Consider the following 13,615-nt stretch of genomic DNA (forward strand, 5'->3'; position numbering starts at 1 on the left):
ATTATTAACTGTGCCTAAGCAATTTTGCCAGGAAAGACCCTTTTGTCAATCGTAGGATCTTTAACGTGCACACCCAATACTACATTGGGGGGAGGGTTCGGACACCGAAGAGAGTCTGCACACAAAGTTGACTCTGAAATAACTTTCCGCCGAACCTGGGATCGAACTCGCGCTGACAGCGGCCAACTGAATACAAATCCAGCGCGCTACCAACTGAGCTATATCCCCGCCCCACACACACACACACACACACACACACACATACACACACGCAAACACACTCACACACAACATAATGTTGCGAGCAAACTGTCGTTGCATAGTCTTTTCCCGGCTAGCAGTTGCCATAATTACAGTAAAAACGTTACAAAACGTTTGCTAACACTAGGTATAACTAACTGATTTTTGAAATTCTCCATGCAATGATTTTGATTAGTCTGTCCTATATAACAATGTTTTAAAGTAGCAATTCATGCAACCAAAGAAAAATTATGTCCGTAATGTATTTGTTCCAATTAAAAAAATTCCATAGTTAGTGCACCCCGAAAAGAGTGTTTGCTAAAAACAGTGGACACGCCTATTGCAAGAACAAATACATGCACATTGCGAAAGAAAGTTAACCACACAATTCCACATAATAATATCTAATCAGGATAACCAAATTACAAGTTTTGGTACCAAATTACTCTGTCAATGTCTAGTTTTCTCGGATTACAATGTTATAACTTACTGCAAGTCTCTGAAAAAGATTATATGTATTTTTAAACAGACCATTACAGTTAAACAACTGTTATGGTCTGTTTAAAAATATATATAATCTTTAAGGGTTTAAGAAAAAGTACTTTCTAGTTCGGGTCACGCGATACCACAAATGACATAATTAACCCATATTTATTCCGGGATATCAGAAATGTTCACCATCAAAGTGGTTTAGTCGTTTATAATTCCACTTGCTTAACATTTTACTTACTTTTTTCTCGAAAAGATAGCCAGGTCTGCGTGCATCAACTGCTTCAAACAGCAATCCATTTTGAATCCCTTCGCAGTCTCTGACACTAATTTGAATATTTAGGGCGGCAAGATAGACGATATAAATATTGAGAAATCTTGTTTTCAACAGACTGCACTCTAATTTTTACGTGATTAATTTTTGCAGTCTAAATATTCAATGAAAAAAGGCCCCAAAAACGCAATTCCGATTGTGGTGAAGTTCAAGGCCGATGTCTGTTCTTTAGTCGTAGGTCATTATTTAACACCAAAAACAACGCAAAATACATGTTTGAACTGCGTATCTGTTCGTAGCTTGGTCATACCAACTAACGCTCGCGATCGCCACGACAAAGCTATGCGTTGCCTACAAAACGTTACATAACATTACATAACGTTTTGCTTTTGTCGAACGCCGAAGACAAAGAAGCTAAGGCAACGCTCCCCGGGTATCAGTGGCTCTGCCCCTTGTTTGTTTATTGGGACTGCTGACTTAATTTTCAGTGCACATGCCGCGAGCACAAGAGTGTGGACACGTTGGTTTTAGTCCCGCCCACTCAGCTTTGACAGCATGTCACAGGCTCGCCCCCGGCGTATAATGACACTGCGTCTCAGTCGCGCGGCGAGAACTTACTGCTGTCAGTGTGGAGCAGGCAAAGGTGTAACGTGTTGACTTTTCTGTGATCGATGACGATTAGGCCTGCAACTTGAAACAAGTTACGGGCTTGTCTACACGCACACAGTATGGGAGTCACGTGGCGCGTTAGTAGCAACTTGTAGCTATTTGCTGTCGTCAGGGACTGGACAGAAGACTCCAAGTCTTATGACTATGAAGGTACTCCAAGTACAGTCTGTGTGATTCTTGGAAACATTACGCCACTCTCTTGAAACACACAACACGATTGCAAGGTTTTAAGCTGTGGAATACGGTGTTTTTGTTTTTTGATGAAGAGTGTACATCTTCTGTGATCTACAATGCGTTAGGTGTGACAAAATAACAACAACTGTATATGTTGGTTTGTGTGTGTGTGTGTGTGTGTACATGGATCCCACATGTAGATATCATCACATAATCATCCGGACAGTATTCGTTTTTGATTCTGGGAATGTTGAAGCCGATTTGTCAAGCACATATCCAAATGACAGACTTGTGGATTTGACAACATGTTGCTCTCCATTGATCTACCAGAATTCAGGCGTGGCAGGGGAAAACAACGAGTTTATCACTGGAAAATATTGCGTTTGTGTGTTTGATAGTGATATTTTACGTTCCTTGAAATGACGAAAAGTGGCTTTTGGTCAACAGAGTACCATAATTTGATGCAAGAAGGGAGACTGCGACCTTTTGTAGGTTTGATAGTTTTTGTAAACCTTCGTGTTTCCTGACAAGAAATGTGACAGTTGAGTTTATTTCCACAAAGCGACTGACCATCGGAACAGTAGTTGTTTGAGCACATTCAGAACTATACCATTTCTGCTTCTGGACACAACTTGCAAACTGGTTTAAAAACTTGCTTTGTGTTCACTGGACTGTGTAAATTATCTACAGTGTGGTTATGAAAGTTTGAATGTGCATATAACGTTAATGGTGCTGTGCGTTTTAGTTAGACTGTGACATTCCCAGAACTGTGATTCTACGTCCACCGGTGCTTACATGTCTCCTGTTGGTGCTTGTGTTAGAGTCTGGAACACTGACACTGGAACACGAACTCTGACATACTCAGAATTGTGACTTTACGTCCATTGATTATAATATGTACGTCTTGCGTGTGGCTCACCGTAAACCACGCAGGGCTCCCCAGACTGTGGGTCCCCTTGGTCCCTGCGTCCTATACGTGCTAGAAGACAATTAACAACGCACTAACAATTCATGGAGGGGTACCGAGACGCACTAAACACGAAAAGAGCGAGTCCTGGGACTCACAGCATGTCCACTATCATGCCAACTCACAGTGCTGTTTTCAGAGTAATCTAACTGATATGGCCATACTCTTTCTCTGTAGGGATCAGACAACTTCGGTATAACATTGAAATGAGCACTTCAGCGAACATGGATCTGTGAGGAATGTGCCTTCCGAAAGCAAGAGTGTGGACCACCACGTCCTCGGACCCTCGAACATTTCACAAAGGGGGTCCGAGGACATCCTGTTTTTTGAAGTTGGGGGTCCCGGGACCCGCTAGATGGAACTTCTGTGGAGAGCCCTGTTAAGACCCTGAGTTGACACTGAACATCATCTCTGACATACCCAGAATTGTGATTCTACGTTTACTAATGATTATGTGCACGTCTTGAATGCGGCTTGTGTTAGACAGTGAATTGACACGTACTGGAACAACACCTCTGATATGATCAGATTCAGAACTGTGATTCGACATTCACTGATTAGTATGTCTACGTCTTGTGTGTGGCGGTACCTTAGACGCTGAGTTGACACTGGAACAATACACTCTTCAAAAACAACAGGTAAGGTGATTGATTATATTTTCATGTTCATTTCCATTTCCATGACTTTATTGTCCCATCGCTGGGAAATTCGGGTCGCTTCCTCCCAGTGGAAAGCTAGCAGCAACGGAGTCGCGCTACCCAGGTGTCTGCGTGTTTAGGTGTATTCAGCCACCTGCACTTCTGGCACAATGACCAAGGTCTTTTACGTGCCATTGGAACATCAACAAACTTCAATAACCGAATATTTAAAGAGATGCACATGCACACTCACTTCCAGAAATAAATTTTTCATTGAGGTCTCCAGGAACTATTTGATAATTTCAGTAACGTTATTAATAACATATTATCTGCAACTAACGAATAGTAGCATGGGCCAATCAATTTTTACTTTTTGAGATTTAAATTGTTTGTTAATGTGGAACTATTCTCTGTTATATCAGAAGCCAGGATATATTTTATTTTTTTAAAATCGAAACTAATATGGATTTGTTGTGATGATTTTAATTGGGTGTGGTGCACACACCACTCGGACACGTTTTGTAAAAAAAAAAGGGGGACCCCCCTTTCAAATGTAGAATTTTCAAAACAAAATCATGAAAATTATGTACAAAATGTATCATATTTTATTATGTGTACGAATACATTTTACTTCTCCAAAAAACTTATAACATGAATTTGTTTTTCATGTTTACAAATTGTATGTTTGACCTAAACTGAGTAAAACAATTATTGCACCCATTTTCGTACCCCAACTAAAACATTCATTCACGTGTCATTTTATTCAAACTTCATATGCCATTCAAGGCCCTTCACTTCGCTACCTTGCACACTTTTCGGATTAAAGATTTCTGTAATTAGGTATCACGTGACCGCCGCCGAAGTCAGGGTACCCCCAAAATCGACCTGACAAAAACCCTTGTCCCGAATTCTAAAATATGTAAAAATTCAGGATTTGCTGATAAGAAACAATTCTGCATATCAATGGAAATGCCATTCAATTTGTATTCAAAAACAGTTTCATTTGTGCACCTAACTTGATTAATCTTGATTCAATCTGTTTTCAAATGAAGTAGGGGTTAACAGTTTGAAAGGCCCGAAAGAGCACGTTTTGCGGTCTTTTTTTAGGGAGTCCTCCACTGAAAGTTCAATATATCCTAAATGTCTCAATGAAAACGTTTTAAACTTCCAGAAAACATTACCAGTAGGTGAAGAAAGATCACCATAACTTTGTGTGTATATATTGGCAATACAGGTAAAGTTACGTAACGTTTGCAAAAGAACTTTAAAAATATTCATATTAATGCTGGGTGTTATGCCAAACATTCGTGACTTTGCATGCAGGGCCAATAATGGTTATATCAATATTTGTGGAAGTTTTAGGCAAATCTGAGCACTAGCAGAAATTTGCTGGAGACAAATTCGTCAACTCTGTCATTTGTACTGTGTATGCGAGCGGCAGAGATGTACAGTCGTTGGCCTGTGCATGCTCCTCTCCTGAAACCACGCACCGTTACATTCACGACAGCGAGGAGTTTGTTCCCTTCGGAGAACCGATCCTCTTTGGTTTCAACTGTTGTATTATTACCATGCGTGAAAAAAATGACCCAGCTGGAGAATGTATGCCTATGGAATAACTCTCTAATTGCTTATCGTGGCAAGACAATGTTTCTACGTGATTGGGTTACATCTGATATATGCTATGTGAAGGATTTATACGAGAATAATATGTTTTTACCATTTCACAGGATTTGTGAAAGAGTTGGGCATAAACCAACAAGACTATTTGAATATGGGGCAATTCGCACAGCAATAGCATCCCTTTTTTAAAGATGAATGATAATGGAATACAAGCTATGAAGGTAATGGATTATCAACAAATAAGTACATTTAAACCCAGGCAGTTTCGTAAATTAATGGTAGACGCTTATCAAACTGAGACTATTGCAGTCAGTTTCTGGAAAAGAAAGATGGGAATTGAAATAAACAAGGACATTTGGCAGATAGCAAGCAACGCATCAAAAGAAGTAAGATTGAGACTGCTACACTGGAAAATAACTCATAACATTTATCCAACGAACATTATATTGTATAAAATGGGCATTGCTGAGAGTATTAGTTGTACACATTGTACAGAAGAGACAGATTATATCGAACATTTCTTTTATTATTGTATAAAAATAAGCAAAGTGTGGAATCTTGTTGAAGAAGCCTTCTTCACCGCTTGTTCAAAAAGAATTCATGTTGATGTGCGGGATGCCCTATTTGGCCTAGTTAAAAGGAATTCTATTTCATCCGCTGAAGCAAACTATGTCAATTTGCTGATCTTGATTGCAAAAATGTGCATAGGTATTTATAGATACGGTACCCCTTTAGAGATCGGATGTATTTTTGAAAAAGAGTTAAGTTTAAGAAAAATAATTGACTTGTGACTCGCATATATGTTGCTATCTGTGAAACTGAAATAAAGAAACGTTAGGTAACAAAAGGAGAAATGAGGACGGAAGAAAATATAGGACAAAATGTATAAAATAAAAACGTTAAAAAAAAAAGGAGAGAGAGAAGATAGAACGAGAGGAGACAGTGAGAGAGAGAGAGAGAGAGAGAGAGAGAGAGAGAGAGAGAGAGAGAGAGAGAGAGAGAGAGAGAGAGAGAGAGAGAGAGAGAGAGAGTGGCAGACTATGGGAGAGAGGGGAGAGAGAGACCGACAGAGTATGGGGGAGAGGAGAGAGAGAGAGAGAGAGAGAGAGAGAGAGAGAGAGAGAGAGAGAGAGAGAGAGAGAGAGAGAGAGAGAGAGAGAGAGAGAGAGAAAGAGACAGAGAGAGAGAGAGAGAGAGAACGCAGGAACGCAGGAACGCAGGAAATTTAATGCGAGGCCACCGGCATATACGCATGGGGGTTTACAAAAGACACAGGAAAAAATAGGAATAAAAATCAACAACAAAATTTCATGGTTGTACAGAAACAAAACAAAAATATATATCGTGGCACGAAAATTTACAAATTTTGTCTCAAAGTATCAGTCATAGCAACAATTGCCTGTTTGAAATTTCTTCATCACGTGTTTTCATGGCATAATAACAATACATGGCTACAGCTCTATTAATGTATATACTCTCATTTTGTAGCAGAAAAATCAAGGGTGGTACATGTACATTGTCAGTGAAATATTTCAAAATATATTTTACACGTAGATCCTGGTATTTTGGGCAATGTAGCAGAAAATGTATTTCGTTTTCCACAGCAGGACAAAACGGGCACGTGTTTGGTACAGCACTATAGCGTTTGTTTCCATTCAGGTCAATAATACCTGGGCGTAGTTTGACAAAAATGTTTCTAAATTTAGTAAGTGTGATATCTGTTAGGTATTTTTCCGGCTGCAATAAAGACTTGAACGAACTATACGTTGAAAATCTATCACTTTCCATTATCTTACCAAACCATTCCTGCTTATAGCAGTCAATCAAACGCTGTCTAAACGCACGCAAAAAAGCTTTTTCATGAACAACACCACCATTCAGCCATACAAAGGAAAACCCACACATATCCAAACAACGCTTTACCGAGCAAGCCCAATTTTGCAAATCAACCTCATTTCCGGGTAACCTTGAAAATCTTTTTTTATCCATCTCGTACGCTTGTCTAGGTAATCTAACCAAAAACATGTTCTGCAGCTTTAGCCAGTACCTGATAACACTGACAGTACTGTCAATGAATAAAGGGAAACGACCGAGTTCTCCATATGCCATCGCGTTTGGAGTTCTTGGTAAAACATTCAAAAATCTTTTACAAGCAAACAAATGCGGAGATTCAACAGAACGAAAGCGTGTGATACCCCATATTTCAGAGGCGTACAAAAGCATAGGTTTTACTAGCGCATCAAACAATTTAAAAAATACACTAACATTCATGCTACCTAAGCTCCACATTGTTTTCATGATTTCTACCACTTTTCCCTTGGCTCTGCCTGCAAATTCTTCTAAAGCAATGTCAAATGATAATTTTGTTGTCAATGTGACACCCAAATATTTATAACTGTTTACAACATCCATAGGTTTACCTTGATAAAACCATTTTTCTGTCTTAGATAGATGACCGCCTTTCCGAAAAACCATTACTTTTGTTTTCTTTAAATTTACACTGAGGCCAAGGGCAGAGGAGGCTTGTTCAAGATTGTTCAATTGGTTTTGTAGTCCAGCAGGTGTTGTAGAAATCAAACAAATATCGTCAGCAAAAAGAAGCAAAAAATTTTCTTGTAATCCAGGCAAAAACTGAACACCATGCCTTCCATTTGAGGTTACTTTATCGGCTACTTCAGTAATTAACAGGGAAAAAATCAGGGGAGACAACATGCAGCCTTGTTTCACCCCGGCAGGGCAATCAAAAAAGTCAGACACTTCAGGGCCCCATCTTACACATGACTGGACAGAATCATAAATCCCTTGTAGCATACGGAGCATTTTCGTCGAAGTTTTTATTTCTTGAAGAACGACCCACAAACTATCCCTGTCTACAGAATCGAAAGCTTTCAAATAATCAATAAAAGCAACGTACAGTTTACTTCTCCTTTGTCCATACAGACATTTCTTAATCATAGTCACAAGTGTAAAAAGATGATCAATAGTTGAATAGTTTTTTCGAAAACCAGCTTGTTCTTCACATATCTTGTGTTCACTCTCTGCCCATTTATACAGACGCCTATTTAGGATGGAAGTAAAAACTTTACTAATAGTACTCAGGAGGGAAATGCCCCTATAATTTCCAGGATTATTTACATCACCCTTTTTCAGTAAAGGAACTATCACGGACTGACTCCATTGTTTAGGAAACACACCAGTGTCATAAACACGGTTAAAGAACTTAGTAAGAAAAGGGGCAACAATATCCTCAGCTGCTTTTAGAAATTCTGCTGGTATTTCATCAATACCAGAAGCTTTCCCTGCTTTTAATTTTCGAATGGCTTGTTTTACCTCAGCTAACGAAATTTGTTCATCCAATTCATAAATATGTACATCTTCCTCATTTTCTTCATTTATTACATTTTCGTTTTGTTCAGGCGTTGAAGCTGTGTGCTGTCCCAAAATGTTTTCAAAGTGATCTTTCCAGACATCGATATTTATAGTAGCACGGTTTCTCTCCCTTGGGCGAGACCGCTTTACCGTTGACCAGAACATGGAAGGATTTTTTCTGTTTTCTAGTAAAGAATCTTGTACTGATTTTCTATATGCTTTCTTTTTCTCTTTTATCATATTTTGATATTCAGATCTTTTTTGCAAATACTGTAGTTTATCCTCAACCTTTCTAGTGCGAGAGTACCGACTAAGTAATCTATTAACTTCACGTTTTCCCTCCCTACACTCTGTGTCAAACCATCGGCTCGTACGACGCTGACGGCCTCCAAAAAACACCGTGCGTCGCATGCACCGACCCGCTTCTAAAAGCGTGTTTACAAACATTGTCAAGGCAGCGTCAGAGTTATCATCAATACATGCAGCAGCGTCATCGATGGCAGTTTGACCTTCACGTGAAGAAAGAAAATCTAAAAATACACTAGCTTTGGAGGAATCCCAAGTCAGTTTCTCTGAACTAGTCTTATTCTCACTGTCTACATCAGCGTCAGTTTTTAGGGCAGCACACACATCTAGCCGAACAGGCATATGATGAGACTCAATGCGGTTGACAACAGAAAACATATTTACATATTCAACAAAATCAACTGAAGACAAAAAGTGATCAATAGTACTATTTCCTCTTTCAGACACAAAAGTGAATTTATCATCGAAACCTGGTTGTACTAATCCATGCAGAGGTACAAGGTGAAACATGCAGCAAAACTGAATCAGTATTTTACCAAAGTTATTTGTCAAAACATCTTGTGATTTTCTTTCAAAAACATTACCATCCTCATCATCATCTTCTTCATCAACACATTCAAGACAACAATCCCCTATTCGGGCGTTCAAATCACCTCCAAGTAAATAGTACACATCCCTGCCAGCTTCCATTAAAGACAAAATAAACTGTTCTAGCATTTCTAGAGTACAATCATAATCTTTTTTATCATAGTACACACTGCCCACTGGATGATTATACAGACCAATAAACATCATGTCTTTCTCACAACCAAACAATTCTTTTGAAAGTGTTACGCACAAAACATTTTCACTCTTGGTATCAATAGTCTCAACAAAATCCGACAGACATTTACGAATCAACATAACAGTTCCACCAGAAACATGGCCCATCTTGGTCAGTTTCACACCTGGTGAATGAAGAACAATGAAATCACTAAAATAGGTACTGAAGTCAAAGCTTGGCAAAGTAAAGGTTTCAGACAAAAAGCAAACATCAAAAGAAGTTATGTAATCAACAAAATCAGGGTCAGTTAGCTTGGCAATCAACCCATTTATATTCCAACAAAGAAATGAAAAAGAAGTATTCAATTTGTCCTTATTTGCTGTTGCAACATTATTTACGTCAGGTGTGTTTTTGTCATGTGCTTGTGTGTCTTGTTTGTTTGCATTGTCATAGCCTTGGCCACGCCCCTATTCGCTGTTTCCTGCACGGGTGGGAGTTCCACGCACGTTGTGAATGTAGGCCGAGTACCCACCACCTCCACTATCGCCACCCAATGTCATGTCTTTGTGGCCCTGCCGATTGGCTGAGCGGGTCACACGCTTATCTCTGGCGTCACTCTGCCCGGAATTCCGACCGGAATTTTCTTCAGTGTCACGGCTGTGACCCTGAGTGTCACTGACGTCACGCTCTATTTCTACTTCGCTGATTGGTTGACGCTGCTCGTGATCAGGGGGCGTCTCCGAGTCGGTGTTTGTCAACAAACCGGGGCCACCCGGCCGGCGGTTGTCAGCACGGCGATCATCGTTGTTTCTGGGGTTGTCATGGAAGCGTAGCTTGCCGTTTGTGTAGTAGGCCGTCTTCCCCTCCTCCCTCAGCTGTTTCAGCTTCTGGGTCTGCCGTCTGGTGAGATCTTGGGCCGCTCTCAGGTTGTCGTGCTCCATGTCGCTTCGTGCCTCACGGTCTTTCATGAGACGCATCGCATCGCCCCAACGTTGGAACTTGGCAATGATAGGGCGGGGGTTGGGATTCTTGGGGTTGGGTTTGCCGAGGCGATGCGCTCGCTCGATGACGTCAGGCTCCCACTGCTTCTGAGGAATGTAGGTGTCAAGAACGTTTTTCACTGCAACAACACAGTCAGCATCGGTGTCGCCAACTTCTTCTGGTATTCCGAAAAACTTGACGTTGTTGCGACGGGAAAACCCCTCCAGCCTGTCAACCTCTGCCTCGAGGCTAGTCACCACACGATACAGATCGTCTTGTTGTGAGGAGAGGTTGGAGATCGACTGTTCGTTCTTCTTGAGGGACTTTTTCATTGTCTCTTGCTCATCCCCAAATTTCTTCATCAATGTCTCTTGTTTTCTAAGCATGTCTTCTTGTCGTTTGAGAATGTCCGCCTGTGTTTGCATGGTTGCCAGAACGACATCCAGCTTCTGCTGCAACGACTGCTCTAAGTGTTTGATGCTATCTGCCACTGCAGTTGACTCCGCACCACCACCACTACTTTCGCTACTGCCACTGACAGCAGGCCCAGGGTTTTCCTCTACGTCATTGCTCAATCTCAAGCGTCGTATCGCGAAGGCAATCACTGCCAGGCACAAGGATGGCGCGTGCTGCACGTGCGGAAAGGTCACCGCCATCGGTGACAGGTGTACAAGGTCATCACTTGGCACTGACAAATGGCCAGTCACTGTTGACGAATTATAAGTCACAGTTCCCAGGGGTGGGAATGGCGCACTAAAAGCACTTTCCGCAACATCTTTGAAGCAGCACACGATGTTCGCAAGAAAAACAAGGCATCCCCAAGTAATGCACACGTCGCTGACACTGATTTCAGAACTGTCACCATACACGGGCTGAGCACAAAGCCGGTTCAAGAAATGTTTTGCCACACAAGCCAGATGAAAACGACCAATACTGGCCCTCCAAAGTCCTACCTCGATCATTTTCAGTAGATTTCTGCACACAATCACTTTAGACTTTCACTTGTATAGTTCTGGAGACTCAAACTTTGATATAGCCACTTTGAACTTGAAAAATATCCATCTTGTCTGCACTGTGAAAATTTTCCCCTCCTGCGCCATTCGTGGTCGACCTTGACCCCGAGAGAGAGAGAGAGAGAGAGAGAGAGAGAGAGAGAGAGAGAGAGAGAGAGAGAGAGAGAGAGAGAGAGAGAGAGAGAGAAAAAGAGAGAGAGAGAGATAGAGAGAGAGAGATAGAGAGAGAGAGAGACGAAGCAAAAAAGAAGAACAAAGAAGAAGACAGAAAAAATCCGAAGAACAAAATTCAGAAAAAAACAGAGAAGTCGAAGAGAAAGAAAGTGGATGCAGAGAAAGACAGACTAGGGAGTGAGTGAGAGAGAGAGAGAGAGAGTAAGAGAGAGAGAGAGAGAGATGTTGTGTGGACAAGTGTGAGAAAGAGAGAGAGAGAGGAGAGAGAGAGAGGGTAAATGTAAATAAAAAAAATTAAAAACAATTGTCCATGATCTGTTTACTGTCCATTGAGTGTGAAGCTGAGAGAAAAAGTGAGACTAAAGGAAACCAATGATTATAAAAACTTCCGAAAAAAATAAAAAATAAAAAAACGCACGCACATGTGTGATTAACAATGTCTGATCTCCTAAAAAAAAGAAAAAGAAAAGAAAGCAAAAAAAAAAAAAGAAAAAGAAGGGAAAAGAAAAAAAAGAAAAAAAAAACTGTTGTATTGCATTACAACGTGTACTTGTTTGTTGCGCGCGCGCGCCTGCATGTGTGCATGTGTTAGTGTGTTTGTGTTTGTGCTTTTGCGCATGTGTGCGAGTGTGTTCCTGTGTGTGCATGCGTGCGTATGTGCGTGCCAGTGGATGCGTGTGCGCGGCCGTTGAGCGTGCATGCGTGTACGTGGCTCGGCAGCCGTTTTGGAGAGAGAGAGAGAGAGAGAGAGAGAGAGAGAGAGAGAGAGAGAGAGAGAGAGAGAGAGAGAGAGACACACACACACACACACACACACACACACACACACACACACACACACACACACACACACACACAAGATAGTCGACGAAAATAGGTTTCGTGGGATTACAAGTTATGTACACTTCAGTTATTGGTGCACAATAGAATCAAAACTTATTCATGCAATGAAAAATCATGTAGGCCTTACCTTAAAGTCTCCTCCCAAGATTTGTGTTATATCGATCACATGAAAATCTACAAACACAACACTTTAACACACTTTGGTCTCCGAATATTCGTCGAATGAAAAAGCACAACACGCACGTTACAAATTGTGAAGCTGGCTGTGTTCAGTTTTACAGTTCAACCAGAGGTGACGGTGATTTTGGCAAAGTATGCTAAGCAGCTCTTTTTGGATTGCACTGTATGGAAAAGCATATAATAGATCTATTATAAAAGACAGACACTTGCTCACATGCACACGATATGAAACCCCAGAATTGTTTGTTGAGTATTCAACACAGGCTATAGCTTCTTTCAGCATCCTCTAGTCTAATCCAAAATAAAATGTTACAATGATCAGTCTTCGTCGGTGTCCATGTCTTCAGTGACATCGGGTTCAGGCAGGCGGTCTCGTGCGTGACTGTCACTAGGGAGAGACCTGTAGAGATGGTGATGTTTTTTTCTGTATGATGTTCAGCCGACAGAGACCGAGTAGATCAGCCTTCTTGGCGGCTGAGATAGGTATCCTTTCGGAGTAGCGTGGGGAATCTCTCGAATGGTGGTGACTGTCACAGGCCCACGACCACGACGACTGGATCCCGGCGTGTCTGATCTTTAGCTGCCTGAAGGGATCAGACAATCTTTACTTGAAGTAGATGGTGTCTTCCTCTACCTTCAAGTACCGGAGCCACTTAATTGTCATCCAGTTGATGCGGCTTCCCTCCCCATCTGTTTTGCCGTTACGAAGGCATGATATTGCAACAGCTTTGAAATCTGTTATGTTTCCTTGTATTCGCTGTTCTATTTCTCTCTCGTGAGCAACATGACAAGCCGTATGTGTTTGAGTGTGTGTGTTCGTGTTCTCAACTAAAACAGAAGTCAAACTAGCAATCGTTAAAAACCCACTCCGTCCGACTGTTCAGGCTATGCTCATGTGAAGTTACAGCGTGCCCC

At 41.1% G+C, this 13,615-nt stretch overlaps 1 protein-coding gene across 1 annotated transcript in view; it reads left to right on the top strand.

Annotated features, from left to right (window-relative positions):
• Window positions 1-1,734: 1,734 nt before the first annotated feature.
• LOC138949991 (protein psiF-like) overlaps window positions 1,735-13,615 on the top strand; it is a 95,066-nt gene continuing 83,185 nt past the window's right edge. The window contains exon 1 of the mRNA XM_070321771.1: window positions 1,735-3,451. The gene's annotated coding sequence lies outside the window, so the exon portion shown is untranslated. The remainder of the gene's footprint in view (window positions 3,452-13,615) is intronic.

The sequence above is a fragment of the Littorina saxatilis genome, linkage group LG16 (genome assembly GCF_037325665.1).
Source record: "Littorina saxatilis isolate snail1 linkage group LG16, US_GU_Lsax_2.0, whole genome shotgun sequence".
NCBI lineage: Eukaryota > Metazoa > Mollusca > Gastropoda > Littorinimorpha > Littorinidae > Littorina > Littorina saxatilis.